This window comes from Scylla paramamosain, chromosome 2, assembly GCF_035594125.1.
Source record: "Scylla paramamosain isolate STU-SP2022 chromosome 2, ASM3559412v1, whole genome shotgun sequence".
NCBI lineage: Eukaryota > Metazoa > Arthropoda > Malacostraca > Decapoda > Portunidae > Scylla > Scylla paramamosain.
In genome coordinates, this window is record NC_087152.1 from 35,212,405 (window position 1) to 35,234,316 (window position 21,912).

The 21,912-nt window shown below is 40.7% G+C and overlaps 1 long non-coding RNA gene and 1 other non-coding gene across 2 annotated transcripts in view; both read left to right on the forward strand.

Annotated features, from left to right (window-relative positions):
- LOC135114082 (uncharacterized) overlaps positions 1–21,912 on the forward strand; it is a 137,811-nt gene that overhangs the window by 91,887 nt on the left and 24,012 nt on the right. The window lies entirely within an intron of this gene.
- Trnaa-agc (transfer RNA alanine (anticodon AGC)) lies at positions 15,907–15,979 on the forward strand. Its single transcript has one exon. It is a non-coding gene; the product is annotated as a tRNA-Ala (tRNA).

Genomic DNA, 21,912 nt, shown 5'->3' on the forward strand with positions numbered 1-21,912 from the left:
CTATCTATCTACCTACCTTCGCATTTGTCTATCTATCATCTGTTTATCTATCTATCTATCTACCAACTTATCTGCCTACACCTTCATATATTTTTCACTTTACTTACTAATCAACTTATCTATCTTTAATTTCTATCAGCTTATAAGGCCATCATTGTAATTGCACACAAAGCCTGTAGCAAGTCAATATGTGTTACACTACAAGCGTGGCGAAACAAAGTCACAATCTGCTCATAGGTAGATTTCTAACATAATTGTGTTCATAAACGAAATTTTTGTACTTTCATTTGATCTTATTTTTTTGTGGTTATTGTTGAGATGCAAAATTGTCAAGTTATTGTGTGTACCGTCACCTTCCCATATTTCTCTCTCTCTCTCTCTCTCTCTCTCTCTCTCTCTCTCTCTCTCTCTCTCTCTCTCTCTCTCTCTCTCTCTCTCTCTCTCTCTCTCTCTCTTAAACAATGAAATATTTTAAAAGTCAACCACTGAAAAGTATTCTTAGGAAGATAAGAAAATAAGGGAACAACAAAATGCCAGTTAAATTCACACACACACACACACACACACACACACACCTCTAAACCTTTCGAAAGACCAGGAAAATACTAAAATACTAAACATTTCGACACATCAGTTTACATCACGGTTTACGTAAGAACAAAAAGACCTTAAGGAAAGCTGCCGGGATGTACGCCTGTGTCCACCTGCGATCCCTGAGCATAATTTTGTCTTATCTTGCACGTGTTCCTTTTGTGCCTTTGTCTGCGCTTCAAACACGCTGGCAATTTTATGCTTGGTGATTCTGAGGGAAAGAAGTAAAGAACCTAAAGCTGAACCATGCTAAGGAATTACGGCGCTTCAAAATAGGGTGCAAGTATTAGATGAAATGAGAGAGAGAGAGAGAGAGAGAGAGAGAGAGAGAGAGAGAGAGAGAGAGAGAGAGAGAGAGAGAGAGAGAGAGAGAGATTCAGCACTGACCCTTTAGTCGTCTTATATTCCTTGTTTTGTACTGGCTTTGTATTTATATTCATGTTCCCTTGTTATTTCTTTTCCTCTGTCTCTGTGCCTTTGTCTGTTTGTCTATCCGTTGTCTGCTTGTCCATCCGTTTATTTCCTTTTGTCTCCATTCTTGTATCTGTAAATATATATGACTATGTCTAAGGCTGTTTCTGTCTTCCTTGTTTGTGCCTCTGTCTGTCTGTGTGTGTGTGTGTGTGTGTGTGTGTGTGTGTGTGTGTGTGTGTGTGTGTGTGTGTCTATCTGTTTGTCTGTTTTTCTGTCTGTCTGGTTGGCTCTCCGATTAGTTCTCTCTTTCTCTCTCTCCCTCTCTCTCCCTCGCCAGAACCAGTCTAGTATGTAAACTGAATTATATCAATTGACTACAATAATAACAATAATAATGTCTTTTTCTGATAAGCAATAAGATGGTTGTTTCATCATCTTACCTCACTTTGTCTCACCTCAATTATAATGCAGGTGTTTCCTCCTCCACGTCCTCCTCCTCTTCCTGCTCGCCCTTCCACACACATACCCACACACGCCCCGCTCCTCTCCTCGCCTTGGTGCTGCCCTCGCCCACACCCAGCGCCAGTGTCTGTCTCGCTGCGTGTCGCCCACCTGTTCCCCATCCCTGTAGTTGCTTTTTGTCTAATATTCGCACACCTTTGTATGTCCGCTTGCCCTGTTTTCATGCATGACAGCAAACTCCTAACAAGCTCACAATGTTTTTTTTGTTTTTTTTTCATGGCTTTCCTCTCTCCTCTATCTCCTCTCTTTTTTTGTTTGTTTTCTTGTTGTTGTTGTTGTTGTTGTTGGTTGCTTTTTTTTGTTTTTTTGGTCGGCTGATAAAAAGAAATGTATTTTTTCGTTGTTACTTTTTTTCATTTCTCTTTCTCTCATTAATTTCTGCTGCTGCGTGTGTTTATCTCGACCTTGGAAAGTTTTGCTGTGTGTGTGTGTGTGTGTGTGTGTGTGTGTGTGTGTGTGTGTGTGTGTGTGTGTGTGTGTGTGTGTGTGTCTGTTTGTCTGTCTGTCTGCCTGTCTTTTTTTTTCTATCTTTCTGTTTGTCTGTCAATTTGTTTATTTATTTTTGCTCTCTCTCTCTCTCTCTCTCTCTCTCTCTCTCTCTCTCTCTCTCTCTCTCTCTCTCTCTCTCTCTCTCTCTCTCTCTCTCTCTCTCTCCGCCGTTGTTGAAATGTTTGATGGCTGACAGTTTAAATAGTTTCCTGGAGTGTGTTTTGGAGTTTGGGAGAATTTGATGCTCATGGAGAAGGACAGAGCGGGACGCGGCCTGCATATTAATTTTGTTTGTTCTTCCATGCTCTGTTTATCTACTTTTTGTGAACATTTCATTGAGCTCTTTTTTTTTTTTATTGTTTAGGTGGTTCTTTCATTTGGACTCTGGTCGATGTGTTAGTATCCTGTATGTACTACATGTTGTACAGACACACACACACACACGCATACACACACACACACACACACACACACCATTCCTAGGGCGTGTCCTAAAACGCAAGGAGTCACCTGCGCGATTCTTACTTTGTCTCTCCCTTTCTCCTCCTCCTCTTCCTCCTCCTCCTTCTCTTTCCTCCATCCTTACTACGTACCCTCTCTTTCGCTCCTCCTCACCCTCCTGCCCCCTTCCCAAGTACCTCCGTCCAAAAACGAGTTTCAGCATCTATTTTTAACCGAGGCATCACACACCTCCGCGCGCGAAGCCTCTGTGTTATGGAGGAAGTGATGGGCGCTGCGCGTCACCTCGCCGCGAGACGGACTTTTGACGGCTTGTTGCCTTACATATGCATGTGTGTGTGTGTGTGTGTGTGTGTGTGTGAGAGAGAGAGAGAGAGAGAGAGAGAGAGAGAGAGAGAGAGAGAGAGAGAGAGAGAGAGAGAGAGAGAGACTGACAGACTGGTCGACAGACAGATTGACAGTCATATCGACAAACATTGAAAAAAATATCGACAGACAGATCGACAAACATAAATAAACTGACAGACTGACACACAGGCAGAAAGAGAGAGAGAGAGAGAGAGAGAGAGAGAGAGAGAGAGAGAGAGAGAGAGAGAGAGAGAGGGAGAGAGGGAGACACACAGACACTGAACTTAAAATAATATCGTAACAGAAGCACTAACCCGCTAGGCACGTGTTTCATTGCAGGCTGGGCGTCCCTCACTGCTCGTTCCAGTCAGGCAGACGGCGGCCGACCCTCAACTGGCGAACACACGACTATCGCTCGATGACGGGGCTGCACGCGTCGTTGTACTTTATATCGCAGTAACGAGTCCATTCCTGCTCCTTCTTACCTCCTCCCCGGCCGTTAGTGAGAGGGACAAAGACTGTATAGTTACTTGTGTCATTTTACCTTATATCTATTTTAGCTGCTTCTTTCTTCCTCCCCGGCTGTCAGTGAGAGAGACAAGGCTGTGTGCGTTGTTACTTGCATCTTTATTGTGGTTGGGTAATTATTATGTCTTATATGGCAGGTCTGTCGTTAACGTTTGTTCCTTCCTCCTTCCCTCTTCCTCCTTAGAGAGACAAGAGTGTATACAGTTTTTCCGAAGTAGTGATGTGACAGTCTATTGAATTTCATGTTTAGATCGATTAGAAGAACGGGAAGAAAGATGTTTACTCGCTGCTCCTCCGCCCAGTCTCTTGTCATCCTTATATGTATGTGTGTGAAAGGAAAAGTTGATGCTCCCTTATATAGATGTACAGTTCACCACAATGCCCAGTGAAGACCAAGAAGGAATGGGGATGTGAAAGGTTGAGGGGACTGTCTAATACTGTTTTTTTTTTTTTCTTTTTGTCTGATTTTTTTTTTTTTTTTTTAGAATGAGACAAATTTAGAGAGGCAATTGTACCTTGTCAGTTGCATTCAGTATGGTAATGATTTAGTTAGATAATACCTCTCACAGTTTCCATTGAAGACTAAGAAGGAATGAGAATATGATAGGTGAGGAAAGTTGTCTGATACTACATTTCCTTTTTCCTTTGGTCTTTAAGGGGTATTTGTTCCTCGTGAGTTGCATTCAAAATTATAATGATTCGGTTAAATAAAGTCTGTCACAATTTCCAGTGAAAACCAAGAAGAAATGAGGATGTGAGGGGTGAAGATAATTGTCTGATACTGTATTGTTTTTCCTTTTGTCTGAAATAGTTTTGATAGAACATGACAGAACTTTAAGGGGCATCTGTACCTTGTTGATTAATAGATAATGATTCAGTTTGATGATACCTGTATGTGATGAAGCACCGACCAACAATACCAACTTAATTAAATGATGGAAGACTTAAGGGCATGATATTTACATTCGTCATTTGAAAGTCATGGTGGATAATACGTACTGTTTGTTGAATGGAGGACAAAAGATTTACTAATTGAGAAGAAGTGTATATATTTAGTATCAAGCGAGGTTAATATACATGCTGGTGAATCATGACTGAGGTGATTAAGTGACTCGCGCCCATTACGCATTCAAGGTCTTCATGTTTGATTCTGCCACTCATTGTTTCTTTACTTGTTTCCTACAGTTACATTCTGAAAATATACCTTTCGACACACACACACACACACACACACACACACACACACACACACACACACACACACAGAGAGAGAGGTAGGAGATAATAAATAGACAGAAAAAATAAATAGACAGACAAACGGGCAAGCAAAGACAGACTAACAAATTAAAAAAACGACATACACCCAGACAGACAGACAAATAGACAGACAGACAAATAGACAGACAGATGGACCGAAAGACAAACAAGTACGAGTGGATAACCACCTAAATAGACGAACAAATTGATACACACACACACACACACACACACACACACACACACACACACACACACACACACACACACACACAAAGGTAGGGTAGGAGGAAGACAAACAACAACAACAAAAATAAAGGAGGAACAATTAGTAATCTACCGTATTCAATCATTTCCTGTGCAGTGTCTAAGCAGCTTAGTGACAGCGGGGACTACTAAGCCGCGCACTCCCAGGCAATGAGAGGCAAGAGACGGGAACTATCAAATAGAAGCACAAAGAGCCACACCACACAAGCCGATGGAATATTAATGAGCGCCTTGATGTAATTATTAACCCTTTTATTGTTTTTTTACTTTGCCTTAATGAAATGATATGAAAATTTGCAGTATAATGAAAGAGAGATGTATTTCAAGTCTCCTAGTGCATCTGCTGCCTCATTTCCCGCTCAGTTAAATCATGAATTGAAAATAAAATACTCGTACATTTTATTGTTTTTTTTTTCTTTGCCTTAATGAAATGCTGTGGTGGAAATTTACAGTATAATAAAAGAGTGATATATTTCAGTTCTCCCACTGCATCTGCTGTCTCATTTTCCAGCTCAGTAAAACCATGATGACTTGAAAATAAAATACCTCTCGTCATATTTTCATTAGCAGTCACTGGGTCACTCATGTTGCTTGGTCCTCAGTTCCATTGTTCAGCTCCCACATAACGGTTTGATTCGGTGCACTAAAGGGGAAGCTCTGACTCACAGGAGGGGACACAGAGCCTTCAGAGTGTATGTCAGGGCCCGGCGGAGGGGAGCTCAGCAGGAAATATAGAGGGTCTGTTCGTATTAATATTTTGGGAAAGTTGTTGTTGGTGGTGAGAAAATCGTTTATCTCTTGACTTTTTGAAATGAAAAACATCCTTTGTCCCGTGGGATTTTTCTGTTTTCTTTTCTTTTTTTTTATTTTTCTTTCTTTCTTTCTTTCTTTTTTCTTTCTTTTTCTTTCTTTTGTTTCGTCGTTGTCTTCATCGTTTGTCTTTTGTCCACCATGATCTCGTGCATTTATTGACTTTAACATTACTTGATTTACACACACACACACACACACACACACACACACACACACACACACACACACACACACACACACACACACACGAACACCAGGTACTACTACTACTGTTCTAGGAGCCCAAGAGTTACACAGATCGATACCCAAACAGATTAATTTCATCCCACGTACATCATAACACAATTCATACAGTTTCTCATGCAGCTCCTCATGTGATATCAGGGCCCTTTAATTAACACGCACGCCTCCACAATACTAACGAAGAGGGCCGCCGTGGAAATTAGCTAAGCTATAATGAGTCGCGTAGTTTTATGAGTCGTGTTGATTCACCTGACAGTGGCAAGGGGTGTGACTGACTGACATCTTAATTGTTGTTCAAATTTTGTTGGTTTCCACTTATAATTACATTGCTTCCCACGTTATACAGTATATGGTTTATTTTATCGTGAAGGACAGTGGTCATCTCCCCCTCCCTTGCTGTGGTTTCTCGATAAGATTAATAGGATGGTTCTGTGCATGTTGATAGTACCATTCTTACTCTTTTTTTGTGCCTGTGAATTGATTTTTGTCCAATAAGATCGTTTAATGTTACTCAGTGTCTTGCTTTCATTACTTAGCAGTTAAAGGACCTGAAACGCCAGCCAGTGATCGTCAACCAGCAAGAGAAGTGGAATTGATGATATTCTAATTGACAAGTCTTTTGTTATGTTATGTACAGTTGTCTAGAGCACTGATGCAATATTTTCTAAGAAGTTTCAGACGAAAAATATCAGTATCAGAAAACTACTTACACTTTTTATGCACAAGGAAGGAAGATCCAGGGATAAAAGCAAATTTTGAAAAAAAAAAGAAACTCTTATTGTCTCTGTTCCATAAAAGAAAGAGAAAGAATACTAAAGAGCCAATTTCAGCCCGTTCAGATCTTTTTTTTTTTTCATAAATCAGACATTCTGCCACGTCCCTTCATGAACTTTCTAATTCCTGTGGTGTTGAACGTCTTGAAAATGGTGAAGGAAAGTCCAGGTTCGATTCATCAGCATCAGTGTGGATAGGTTAGTGAGCAAGATTAAGGAGGTCGGAATTGAACAATGGATGATCGGAGAGTCTTAATCTGCTTCTTGATCTTTACAGAGCTCTAAACATAAGACCGTTTGTTAGTCCATATATCCATTTCTATTAAGTGTGTACATATATAAAATGCAGAGGGCATCACTATTTGGGACAATTGAATTTACATCTCTCTGGTTCATTTATACCCTTTCCTTTTAGACTCGAGACAGGACAGGTTTATAATAGACTGAACATAATGCCTTTCCTTTCTTCCTTTCACCCAAGTAACTGTTGCTCTCTTGACATCCTACGCATGCCTGCAGCGATGTCCGGTTTGACGTCCTGCTTGAGTTTTCGTGCTTGCTTTCCTTATTATTATAATTAAGCTGACTGCAGATTATTATTGTTGGGTGTTTTATCTGTTTGGTGGAAGTCTGTCTGTCTTTCCTTCCTTTCTGTGATTCGAAAGATCCTAAAAAAATAAAGCAAAACAAACACAACAAATATTCCTTTGCTTATAAAAAAAAAAAGGCAAATGACTTATTGATCACTAATTATTATTAACAATCTTGATTTTTCTTATATTATCTTAGGCACATAAATATGTCCACCATAAATATTCTGGCACACTATTGGCTGTTAAATCCTCACCTGTTCCCACTAACACACACACACACACACACACATACACACACACACACACTCATATATGAGTTGAGAATAATTAATTCACATCCCTCCAACTTCACACCTCTTGAACTTCTCGGTAATGTCACTGCCTGGCACACTGTGGGGGCAGGGGAGGACACGGCAGCAGGACAGCACTGACCTCGCACTGCTGGGTCTTGGACAAATGAAAGTATTAAAAAATTCATATCTTGCTCCATTCCCGTTACATTGGTTTCCAGGGAGAGAGAGAGAGAGAGAGAGAGAGAGAGAGAGAGAGAGAGAGAGAGAGAGAGAGAGCACAGTACATACACCAATATCATTCCTGGACTATACAAATTCAAACATTTAAGTACACCAATTTAAACAGTTGTACATAAAACCGAAAATTAAGAAAAAAAAAAAAACTTACGGCTTTCCAACTTTGCCTTACAATCCTTGCTTTTCCCTTCCCTTCCCTTCATTTCCCTTCATTCCACTTCACCAACCTCCCTTGCTTTGTAATTCCCAGGACCCATACACTCGCCAACACTTCCACCACTGGAGAGAGAGAGAGGCCATCAGCGCCCTCTAAATGCTCTCAGTATTATCTCTTCCCTCTCACGTTCTCTGCTCTTGCCTATCTGTTCTATATTCAGCAAGTTCCCGCGTCGTGTGTCTGTTCTTCCTGGAATCTTTTCCCTTTACTGTCGCCTCATGTAAACAAAATGTGTGTGCAGTCGCGAGGCTTGGCTACATATTCGTCGTCTTTGTCAATAAATGGTGTGTTAGTAATTGTATTTATTTGTCTTTGAGTTAGAAAACGACATTAAAATAAAAAACAACGATAACAACACATTGGCAGCAGCAGCAGCAACAACAGCAGCAACAACAACAACAATAACAACAACAACAACAACAACAACAACAACAAAAACAACAACAAAAACAACAACAACAATAGTGACAGCAACATTGCAGCAGCAGCAGCAGCAGCAGCAGTAGCAGTAGCAGTAACAGCAACAACAACAACAACAACAACAACAACAACAACAACAACAACAACAACATCATTAAAACAACAATAAAAAGAATAATGACAGTTACATAACAGCAGCAGCAGGAACAACAACAATTACTACTACTACTACTACTACTACTACTACTACTACTTGTAATAATAATAATAATAATAATAATAATAATAATAATGATAATAATAATAATAATAGAATTAGCAATATTGATATTACATTTTACTCCTCCTCCTCCTCCTCCTTATGTTACTACTACTACTACTACTACTACTACTACTACTACTACTTCTACTACTACTACCACTACTACTACTGCTGCTACTACTACTACTACTACTACTACTACTACTACTACTACTACTACTACTACTACTACTACTACTACTACTACTCTACTACTACTACTACCACTACTGCTACTACTACTACTACGACGACGACTGCTGCTACTACTACTACTACTACTGCTGCTACTACTACTACTTTTACTACTACTACTACTACTACTACTACTACTACTACTACTAATAATAATAATAATAATAATAATAATAATAATAATAACTAATAATAATAAAAATAATATTAGAATTAAACAATATTGCTACTACATTTTACTCCTCCTCCTCCTCCTTATGTTACTACTACTACTACTACTACTACTACTACTACTACTACTACTACTACTACTACTACTACTACTACTACTACTACTACTACTACTACTACTACTACTACTACTACTACTTTTACTACTACTACTACTACTAATACTACTACCACCACGACTACTTCGTCTACTACTTGTACATCAAATCTCACATAACTACATCCCCAAAAAAGTGGAATAGAATATGGATTGAATCTCGTTGGTTTCTTTAGTTCTGATTCCAGATGTTGTGATGCTTCTCTTTTAAAACAAATTAGGTCATTTCTACATTTCCTGAAACATTCTGGCTTCTTATCTCGACTACGTTTTAGAGGCTGAAGTGAAAGTTATTGTGGAGGATGGGGTAGGAGCAGGTTCAAGGGTATTTTCATGATTATAGTGAAAGTAAGATTCTTCATCATCAGTAGAAAAAAAAAAAAAAAAAAACACTCACTTTAATATCACTTATAATTTGTGTGACTTTTAACAGTAATCCTTGAGAGAGAGAGAGCTAAGCGCTTAAGAATACGGATAATTTGGCTGTGGATAAAAGTCATGCTGGGGATTCAAGAGTTTGTCAACAGGCTGAAGAACTTCCACGAATAATATTAATAGTCACAAATAAACTGAATTGTAGTTTCAGAATTCCTACTTTATGTTACCTAAAGATGCTTATTGTAAATTTACCTACAGTACCTCATCGTAGGTGTTCTGCTGTAACAAGCAGCTGCACTGCGGGTGATGATGTTTGGTGAAGGTATGCGATGGAAATAACATTATGAGTCGTGCAGTTGTTTGGCTTTGAGTCATACCTCATGTCATTATTTTTATAAGTATCTAATGAATATATGGCTGACTTTAATCATGACTGAATTTAGGACTAATATTTACTTTAAAAATTAATAAAAAGTGGAAGCTGTATCGCAAATTTGACGGTTCGCTAATTTATGCACTAACAAGGAAAACTTATGCATTTTCTTGGTCAAATCCGTGTTATTTAAGTTGATGATGAGTGTTGAAAGCTTCATCCTGTGTTGCTCAAGTCCAGGCACAGATAGTTTTCCTTCAGTGATGGGTCTTATGGAAGCACAGAGTGGTCATCGCGTGGGCAGCAGGTGAAACCCTCAGGTGTGGGGAGGAGATGGAGAGATGTGGAGAAAAAAAAAGTGGAGGAATATGGGAGTAGGAGGAGGAGGAGGTGAAGCTCTGTGTGGAGAGAAGGTGGAGTTCTGGAGGTGGGAAGGTGAGTCCTTGGGTGTAGAGAGGAGGAGGAGAGGAGGAGGTGGGGAGATGTAGTTCTGGGATGTTAGGAGTTGAAATCTTGGGTACAGAAAATTTGGAGTTCTGTGTTTAGTGAAGGTGGAGTCTTGTGTTGGGAGGCAGTGGAGGACTGGGGAGTGGGAAGAAGTGGAGGAGGTGGAGTCCTGTATGGGAAGGGAGTGGAGTCCTGCGTGGGGAGGCTGTGCAGTCCTGGGGAGTTTGAAGAAGGTGGAGTCCTGTGTGGGGAGGCTGTGGGGTCCTGGGGAGTGGGAAGATGGTATCCTGTGTGGGAGGTTGTGGAGTGCTGGGGAATAGGGAGGAGTTGGTGTCCTGTGTGGGGAGGCTATAGGGTCCTAGCGAGTGGGGAGAGGGTGGAGTCCTGTGTGGGAGGCTGTGGGGTGCTGGGGAGTGGGGAGGAGGTGGAGTCCTATGTGGGGAGGCTGTGAGGTCCTAGGAGTGGGAAGAAGGTGGTGTCCTGTGTGGGCAGGCTGTGGGGTGCTGGGGAGTGGGGAGAGAGGTGGAGTCCTGTGTGGGGAGGCTGTGGGGCCCTGGGGAGTGGGGAGAGGTGTCCAGTACATCTTCAGTCGATGTGTTTTCCTTCCCTTCTCTTGTTTTATTATTTTATATGATAAACACATTCCACAGTTTTGTTGCTGGAAATATAAACACAAATAAATTTTTCTTGGCTTATTATATTCAGCACTTTTATTTTTCCTCACATTCAGTAAACAATTTTGCCTTTGAGAAAATTATGTATATATATATATTCATTTTCTGAATTTCTGAGTCCATCACTGAATATCTTATTAAAAAATCACGGGTTGTGCTTCCGCGTCCCCATTCCTCCTGGACCAGGCCGCCGCTGTCGCCAGAGGAGCGGCACCAGCGGCGGGTCTGGAGTCTGGACCACCGCCAGCCACTACGAGGAAAGCGGCCTTGAGCTCCACCAAACTCCGAGACTTTACCGCCCTCGCCTCTTTCGCGGAACTTGGACTATCAGATCCCAAGACGCAGAAACCTTCATTTTAGAGAAGAATAGCTGGAGAAAATAAGGATAGATGAGAATATTATAGTTCATCATGGTAATACAGATCGAGTATGTGCCTGTCTGCCTGTATGACCAAGAAACTTTAGCTGTAAGGGAGGAGTCACTGATGCAAAGCCAGCATCCAACACTGTGGTAGTAAAATTCATCCTTTGCAGTGGATCGTTCCCTCTGCTCTCTCTCTCTCTCTCTCTCTCTCTCTCTCTCTCTCTCTCTCTCTCTCTCTCTCTCTCTCTCTCTCTCTTCCTGCCTTCCTTCCTTCCTTCCTTCCTTCTTTCCTTCCTTCATTTTCTCTTTCTCTCCTCCCATTTTTCCCTTATCTCCTGCTCCCTATCTTCTTCTTCCTTTTTTTTTTCCGTCCATTTCTATCCTTCAGCCATAACCCTCTTTTTTCTCTCTCTCTCTCTCTCTCTCTCTCTCTCTCTCTCTCTCTCTCTCTCTCTCTCTCTCTCTCTCTCTCTCTCTCTCTCTCTCTCTCTCTCTCTCTCTCTCTCCCTCCCTCCCCCACCCCACCCTTCGTAACGCAGTGATTTCCCGGTGTTTTCTTTATGTACAGTCCCTTCACATTCCAAGTCAAAGGGTTTCCACCATAAAAGGTCCAAAACAAACGGTGGAAAAAAAGGGAGCACAAAGGAACTCTTCAGGACTGACTAAAAGAGGTAAATATTCTGCGATACAGACGTGTAACTCACAAAAGACGAGATACAAAAGTGCACCGCGGGTTCATTCATAGGGCAGACGCCTGCTTTGTGGCCTGCCTCTTGGCTCCTGGCTGATGCTGCTGATGGGGGAGTGGGGGCAGGTGATGGGGTGAGAGTGATGGGGTAAGGGCGGGTGTGGTGGCAAGAGGCAATGAAGGTGGGGAGAGAAGGGTGGGAAATGAAGGGGAATGGTAACAGATAAAAGAAAGGGAGAAGGAGAGAGGGAGGAGGAAGAGGAGAAGGAGGAGGAGAAAAAGGAGGAGGAGAAGGAGGAGGAGGAGGGATGGAGGCTTTGAGAGGTAGCGAAGCGAAGGTGGAAATGGAAGGGAAAAATTGCCCAGGAAAGATTTTAGGACAAGATGTAGCTTCCAGAACGAAAAGGAAAAGAAAAATAAGGAGAGAAAAGAAAATGTATTACTTCTAGAGTGAAATATTGGAGAGAACGTGCACCTACATAAAACTGCAAACTGTACACTTATATGCTCACTTCATGTAATGTTAATTGTCTTCTGTACTTAGATCAGTGGTAGATGTTACGAGACTGAAGATTGATTATTATGATGCTGCGGACCCTGTAACGTTTCAGAGAGAGAGAGAGAGAGAGAGAGAGAGAGAGAGAGAGAGAGAGAGAGAGAGAGAGAGAGAGAGAGAGAGGGTAGGAGGAGATAAGAGAAACAGTTTTGTATATAATAGGGGGGCGTAAATAAAAGAACTCACATTTATGAAGGGGAAAAAAAAAACGGAAGATTTTCTAGGAAGCCTGGAGGAAGAAACTGCGCACGAGGTTTTCTACGCAGTGGCAACCAAACCTGGAAAACCGTAGTGATGATACTCGGCCTCATGTCAAGCAGGGAGAATCTGGGTTATAATATTGACTAAGGCCTGAATAAAAGACACGCGACATTCTTGGCTATTTTATTGGATGCGGTCAGGGAAGTGAAGATAAGAGAAGGTAGGATATTATACAAGTTATTTTATTGCAATTTATTATTATCATTGATTTTGTATGACCTTGTTTATTTATTCTGTGTTTTCTATAGGTGTGACAATGAATACTGGGAAGTTATGGCGCCACAGTAAGATTAGTAAGGTTATATGGCGCCAGCTTAGGTCACGAGACAGCGCTATTGTCCCACTAATAAACTGCTATGACCCAGGATCGAACTCGCAAAATTAATATTAGGGACCGGGATGACCATGGCCGGGAGAACTAAGGGGGGCTGAGTGACTTGTCTTGTTCTGCCGCTGTGCATTGTACCTTGGAGCTACACACGTGAGACATCCGCTAATTTCCCCATTAGATACGTACTAATCTTCCTCCATCACTCTTAGCAATATTGTCACTACCGCTCTGCTATTCACCAGTCATCAATTGTATATCAGTAAGGAAGATATTAGTTAGTACAGTTATGGTCATGCGAGTAAAGTAACGCATTTGCTTCCACTTGTGTTGCCTTTGCCTTCAGTCTTAAGCACTTTGATCTGCTGACAGTCTCCTTGTAAATTTGGGGGAAGTGATTGATTTTTAGCACATCATAAATATACGAATCAAAGAATAGTTGAAGTAAAATAAAATAAATAAATGAATAAAGCGAAAAATAATAAAAAAAACAGACTAATAGAAATAAATAAACAAAAGCCCGTTTACAATATCGATCCTGAAATTAAACAGGAAGAAAAGAACCAAAAAAAAAAACAAGTGTGTCTACTTTTGAAAACGAACCCCATGTGGGAATTTCCTTTACTGGCTTTCTTATTGCGAGGAGTGACGCTCCTTGAAGGACTGAAAGATAAACTCAGTGGTGAGTGATGCAAGAGGAAACAAACGCCTGGTAATGGACAAGGAAAGTAGATGGAAACGATTTTCCTCAAAGGACGGCAATGCATTTATGAAAATAATAATGATAATAGTAATAATAATAATAGTAATAATGATAATAACAATAATAATAATAATAATAATAATAATAATAATAATAATAATAATAATAATAATAATAATAATAATAGTAATAATAATGATGGTGGTACTCATGGTGTTGATAATAGAAATAATAATAATAATAATAATAATAATAATAATAATAATAATAATAATAATAATAATAATAATAATAATTTTCTTCTTCCTCTTCTTCATCCTCTTCTTCTTTAGTAGTAGTAATAGTAATAGTAGTAGTAGTAGTAGTAGTAGTAGTAGTAGTAGTAGTAGTAGTAGTGTTGTTGTTGTTGTTGTTGTTGTTGTTGTTGTTGTTATTGTTGTTGCTGCTATAGTTATAATAATGAGACAGGTTAACATAAAAACAGTAACAGAGACGCGTAATAGCACTACAAACATTTTTTTTTTTTTTTCGTATCTACATATTTAACAATCAAATTTCCTTTACTGAATTTTTATATCTTATAGTAGCGAAAGTTTCCCACCGGAACACACTCCCTGCCTCGCCCCAGTACTCTGCCGCCCCCCCACGCAGCTGACGCGCCACACTGGTGGTAGACAGCGACTCAGCACGCACCCACCGACCCGGCATCCGTGAAGCGGAAGAGCTTTAAACGATTTTAGTGGCCTAGGACCGTATTCAAACGTTTTGTTCTCTCATAATGACTAGTTTCAAAGGGCACGAAGATAATTAATTAGTCAGGTTGTCATGGGTGTTTTTCATTGACGAAGTAAAATTTTGTTAATCAATAATTAGAATCGTGAAAACACCATCGAACATTGCAGTAATTTCCAATAAAGTCCGATGAAAGGAGTTGAAATTGGAGATTTGTCGAATGTCAAAACTTAGAGATCTGTGAATGCTGACGTGTATGCAAATGTTATATGTACATATTCTGCGGATGAAAATGCGGATGCGGATACTTGTATCCATAAAATAGTAAATTCAGAAGTGGATGGGGACATCAAATTATGACCTCCTCTTGGATGTGGATGTCTTATTTATCAGAACCGATGATGTGGTTGCGGATTCGGATGTTATAAACTATGCGGATGTCCCGTGGCTACGTATACGGATATCCGATGCATCTTTAGTTGAAATTAGACACTGAAAAGCCTAAAAACACATCATAGTGGCGCCGGAATGAAAACCAGAATTATTTTTTTTTCTTGATGGGTCTTTCTCATTGTGGCGAAAAAAAAAAAAAAAGTAATGAAATTAGTTTGTGGTCTGTGATGAGCTATAACAATAGGAATGATTTTACATGTGTACAATTCATCGTCTTTTTCTGTTACGTTATTTGTTGACCTTCAGAGCGCGGTAAAAAGAATCATTGGTATGGACATAAGGAAAAGAAAGAGAGAAACAGAGAATCAAGAACCAGCCATCCCTGAAATCACGTTAATACTTTACATTCCTGTGGGTTGCAGTTGAACTATTTTACTGTAGTGGTCGTCTGTTAACATCCAGAGCATTGTAAAAACTCTATACGTCAATAAATCCAGAAGAAAGACAGAATAGAAGATTAATTTGATCTTTTCTCGACTACAGAGCTATTGAATAATCTGTAATACATAAATGTCTAATAAAGTTGTAGGTGATTATGGGAGAAATCCCCAAACAGTGAAAGTTAATTGAAGGGACAACATGGAGTAGTGAAAAATCTTGTGGTGGCGAGTAACAATCTCTGTGCGAAAGTGGTCGGGTTGGATGCCTATCACCTTCAGCAGGGGATGTAGCTCAAATGGTAGAGCGCTCGCTTAGCATGTGAGAGGTACGGGGATCGATACCCCGCATCTCCAGGATCTTTTTTCTTAATAAATTCAGTAATCGCGTTGTTAGTGCCGAGTCACTACGGACATTTGAAAGAAGATTAAGTAAGTTTATGGACAGGGATGATAGGTGGATAGAGCTTGATGTTCTTTACGTAGGGATTGTCACGTGTAGGGCCGATGGTTTCTTGTAGTATTCCTTATTTTCTTATGTTCTTATGTTCTTAATGCTTTTGTGATTTGACTTGTAAGATTTTTTATAAGGAAGCGAGAATGTGACAGATTAGACGGGTAAGACAGAGAAAAAAAAACAGAAAATTTACGGGATGTAAGATTAAAAGGAAATAAGGAAAAGTGCTATATAGATAACTAGACTGCTGATGAAATGTAGAGGTAAAAAAAAAAAAGTAGAAATTAGAATGACTAGACTCTTGATGGGATAAAGTGGTATAAAATGTGACAGTATATAGATAGCTAGACTCCTCATGAAAAACACGATGAAAGTATATACATGACAAGATTCCTGATGCTTTGTGAGATTAAGAGGCAGTAAAAATGAAAAGACCCCCAACAGAACATAAAAGTGCAGAGATAGTAAGAGTTCATCAGGAGAATGCACAACAGCGAGCGGTCAAGCCGAGGCAAGGGCAGCTGTACAGTTCTGGCACTCAGCCCAAAGTGGATATAAAGTTTGGTGTTGGGTCTGACCGCAGAAGTCCTCTTTCCTGTTACACACGCCGAGTGCCTGGCAACTACTTAGCAGCTTCCATTACAACTGTCAGGGGACTAATCCGGGCGTCGGGTCCGTCTGGGTGAGGACGGTTCATCTCCAGACCACCTACAAGTATAGCAATGGTCAATAGTCGAGTAACGCACACCATTCACTTCCACTCTGCTTCGCGCCTTCCTTTCATCTGAACTCTCTTGGTGTGCTTAGAGTTTGTTAATTGCCAGGCTCTGTTAGGAGAATGTTAGTAGATCAGAGGGCTTAAGATTGACGAAAGACACAGTGGAAAGAAGAACAGAAAGTTACTCTGACATCTTGCCACGGCTACGTGTGAGGCGGAGCACTTGAGGGACGCATTTTGAGATGCCTTGTTTTGCCGTAATGACAATTCTCAAAGGCCACAGATAAGTAGTCATGTTCTCACTGGTGGTCCATGGTGACTTTTTATGGACGTTTACAGGACGTCCACTGTGTCTGCTGATAAGCTTGAAACAGAAAACTCATTATGAACAATTTAATAAAAATAAATTATCGGCTATTCATTTCATTACATTTATATTTAAGAAATATATTGGCAATTTTAAAGTTGTAGCTGTTAAGTAATAACTCAAATCACTTCTAATTTTAAGCCATAATGAATGTTCAAGATTCACACCGCTATACGTGACCAGGGCCTGAGTATATACTCTTACTGTACGCGTCAAAGTGATGAGCCAGCCTATTAGTTTCTGACAGATGCCGCGCGGCTACACAAGTCGTTAATTCATCAGCTTAAAATTCGTGAGGGTGGGAAAATGGCTGAATGAAGTGGTGTGTACCACCGGGCCTGTGACCGGCAGCCACTGAACTGCCGAGTTGATTAGTTGTATTACTCGTCACAGGTAGGGACGTGTAATTTGATTTGAATTTGTTTTCTCCTGTAAAATTTATTCATCGAAAAAGAAACAGGGAGGAAGTGTGAGCAGAGTGAAATATTCCTGGTCACTTATTATGATGTGCTGTACTATGCAGATTTATGCAGCTTGCGACACACGGTGCTGTATTATTGACTTTATCCTTATGGTGCCCAAATTGAAATTATCCACATTTTTTTATTTATTAGTTTTGTGGTCCGTGGCTGAGATGAGTTGAGAACTGTTGCATTAAAACTTGTTAAAAATCATAGAAACTGGGGTGTTTGAGAATGCTGTTTCTTCAGGACTATTTTCAAAGGCCAGAAAAACGATTAATCGGATGTTTTTTCTCAATGATGATGTAGCAGAATCCTTCTAAAACTGCAGTTAACAGAATCATTAACGCATTCATGAAAACCTTAATAACTCCCACAAGAACCTACTAAAAATGATCGAGATAAGACGCCGAAGTGTTAGAGAATGTACCCTTCGACTCTTGGAATGTACGTAGGTGCTCATAGCCGAACGAAATATGAGAAAAGAATTGATAATGAACAAGGATATAAACAGATTAGATTTGATAAGATAATGATACATATAATCAAAGCTAACAACCCGTCAAGACCTGCTAATGAAAACGCGATAAAGCCACCCACGCAGACTTCTTTATGAGCGCGTGGAGCGAATTCTGTTATGGGAGGCGAGGCGAGGCGTGTGTAAGGAAAGAACCCAAATACTGCAGTCAGGTGGTGGGCGAGGCGAGCTGTTATGGGCAGGGAACAGCAGACTTTTCTCTAAACTCTCTGAACCATGAACTTCACCCGACAAAGTTTCTATTTAATCGTAAACGAACCGTGTGTGTGTGCGTGTGCGTGTGTGTGTGTGTGTGTGTGTGTGTGTGTGTGTGTGTAGAGGGTGGCCAGTGAGAGGTACACGGAGAATGAACTAACATGGGTGTGGTGGATGGCTGGCTGTCTCTTAACATACGCTCTTAATGACACTTCCCTAGCAAGGCTCCCCGTGGGTCCAGGCTGTACATGCTGGACGCGAGTGTGAGTCGTTGCAGGTTAAGTGTCGAGGGTTAGAGTTGTTGTGGCTTGTTTAGATGCATCGTAATATTGCCTTAAAGGGGAGAGACGGTAAGGGCGTTGGCTCTCTGCGCTAGATACCGGGAAGGGAAGCCACATAAGGGGGAAGTAAGTGGAGTGCGATACTCACCTTACCCAGAAGCAAGCGCTACAAACACCCCTCTTCCTTCCTTCCCGTCAGCACTCCACTTCCACACCGCCGCGTCATTACTCTCGTCACTGTTATCACTATCATCACTCCGCCTCGCATTGCCCCTTCTCTGCACCAGTAATACTTCACCTCCCCTCGCCCTGACCGTCACGCGTAATGAAGTGCCTATGCTCCTTGTCTTTTACTTCATGTTAATTGCATAATAAAGAAAATAACTGTGGTGTAGCATTTTTTTTTCATAGACTATTTTTATCAGGTACCCTTCACAGCTTCCCATTTTACTAAACCTCCTCATTTCGTCATTATCATTGCTTTTGCTCTCGTTAAATCACCACTGCCACCATTACATCACTAACGCGATCAGTAGTATCAGACAGTCATCATTTTTTTTTCTTTGACGTATGAAGGAGTGTGGACAAAAGGACAAAAATGTTAGGGAAAAGTCCGCTTAGTTGCCACTCCCAAAGAATGTAACATTGCAAAAGTATATCACAACTTTCTCACCTCGCCGGACTCCCAAACACCTCAACACTCGCACTGTAACACAGACCACACCCACAACAGTATTACATGACCGTCAACACACCACAGGAGGAGTAATGCAACACCAATACGACCCGAACACGCCTCCACCACCACAACTATTCACCTTCCTGTCACTCCACGCCACAACACAACAACACAAACACGATATAAGTTTACCATTACGACACCAACACCACGCCACGAACAGGAACACCTCACCATCAGTTTCTACCTGCCTGCCTGCCTGCTGCAACTCAAGGCCCCTGCTCCACCTCGCCACAACACACCTAGGATATATTGCCATCACAGCGACTGGCGAGTAAACACTGCCTCCAACATAGCTAAACACGGAGCCGCCGCCACTGCCTCCGTTAAATCCTGGTGCAACATAACATGGTATAGAGGAAGCTGCATGAAATCAGTTTTCCTATATACGTGGTTGTACCTGTATAAGACATGCTTACCTGTGTTCACCAATAAATTGATCAAATTTTGCTAATCTATCTTTGAATCTTTTATGCTTGATGGTCATAGATTTTTCTTGTATTTTCGTATATTTGCGTTTATATCCGTGTTTGTACACACACACACACACACACACACACACACACAACTTTCTCTGTCCCTCTCTTTTCTGTCTCTCTCTCTCTCTCTCTCTCTCTCTCTCTCTCTCTCTCTCTCTCTCTCTCTCTCTCTCTCTCTCTCTCTCTTTATCTTTCTCTTTCTCTCTCTCTCTCTCTCTCCACGAAAGCCAGCCACGCCCAGGGATGGTGAGTCTGACATCAGTAAACCTTCGCGTCCTGAGATACACTGAGGGTAGTTGCCAATTATGTAAATGTAGGGATAAGTGATGAGCTTACCTGTGTGTGTGTGTGTGTGTGTGTGTGTGTGTGTGTGTGTGTGTGTGTGTGTATGTGTGTGTGTGTGTGTGTGTGTGTGTGTGTGTGTGTGTGTGTGTGTGTGTGTGTGTGTGTGTGTATGTTCTCTTTGGGGTTTTCTTGGGTGTTTTTCCCCATTGACGAAGCGGATTTCATGCTACACTATCGCTAGAACCATGAAAAGAAAAAGAAAAAAATCTTTAATAACTTACTCCGGAGTCGGTTTTTAAAATAAGACGGAGAAATGTTTAGGAATACGGTGATATGAATTGAAGAAACAAGGAAAGAATATAACCAAATCAATGAAAAAAAAAAAAATTACGTATTTCACTCTCACAACCATACAGGAACCAGAGATCAGCGCTCCAACGTTCCTATACATCCTATACATTGCTTGAAAATTCCAGTGTATAGTTTCTTCTAAGGTTAGGTTATGTCAGCTTAAGTTAGGTAATGTTAGGTCAGTATATAATTTGGTTAGGTTAGGGTAGGTTAGGTTAGGTCAGAATATAATTTGGTTAGGTTAGGTTAGGTTAGTTATGTTAGGTTAGGTTAATTAGGTTAGGTTAGGTTAGGTTAGGTCAGTATATAATTTTTGACCATAAAATATTGCGGAATATTCAGGGTATTTTTAGTCATTGGTCGTGGTGAAGATATAATAAGGCCTAAATTAATGCTGGGCTGAAGACAGGTTCATACAAGAGGCGTGTAATAGTAATAGTAGTAGTTGTGCTGGTAACAGTAGCAGTAGTCTAATAATGTTGACTTCCTTTGAAATGAGAAGCTTTGCACTGCTTTTTTTTTCCCCTTCTCTCTCTCCTTCCTGCTCTTAATATATTTCGAACAGAGTTAGTCTTTAATTCTCCTGCAATCTTCTTTACCTTTCCGCTCGAGATGAGATAGTGATTTTATGAGAGAGAGAGAGAGAGAGAGAGAGAGAGAGAGAGAGAGAGAGAGAGAGAGAGAGAGAGAGAGAGAGAGAGAGAGAGCGTGTGTGTGTGTGTGTGTGTGTGTGTGTGTGTGTGTGTGTGTGCATGCTTGCGTGCGCGCGGCTAAAAATACTATTTCCTTTCTTCTACAAGGTCATGCAAGGGTAAAGGAAACATGCATTTTTACAATTCTTGGAAGGAGTGCTGCTGTTTCCTTATGTGTATTGTGGAGAGAGAGAGAGAGAGAGAGAGAGAGAGAGAGAGAGAGAGAGAGAGAGAGAGAGAGAGAGAGAGAGAGAGAGAGAGAGAGAGAGACAAAAAGAGTAACAGGCAAAGATTACCTTATAGAGAAACAGACAGACATAAACAGACATAGATAAAAAAGAAAGACGAAGAAACACACACACACACACACACACACACACACACACACACACACACACACACACACACACACACACACACACACACACACACACACATAAAGAACCAGGATTAACAATATATAAAAAAAAAGTAGTAGAAGAACAAGATGATAATGATGATGATGATGATGATGAGGATGAGGATGATGAAAAAAAGAAAGAACACGAAGAATTGAATCAGAATAACCACATACCTATACATAATCACATTTCCATCCATGACATACCTGTTACGAATAAAAAAAAAAAAAAAACATGACCTACAACGCAAATATAAGCAAAAATCCATCCAGGGAGAATTTATACCATGACGTCTTCCCTTTGAGATACCCAAGTAATGGAGTTTA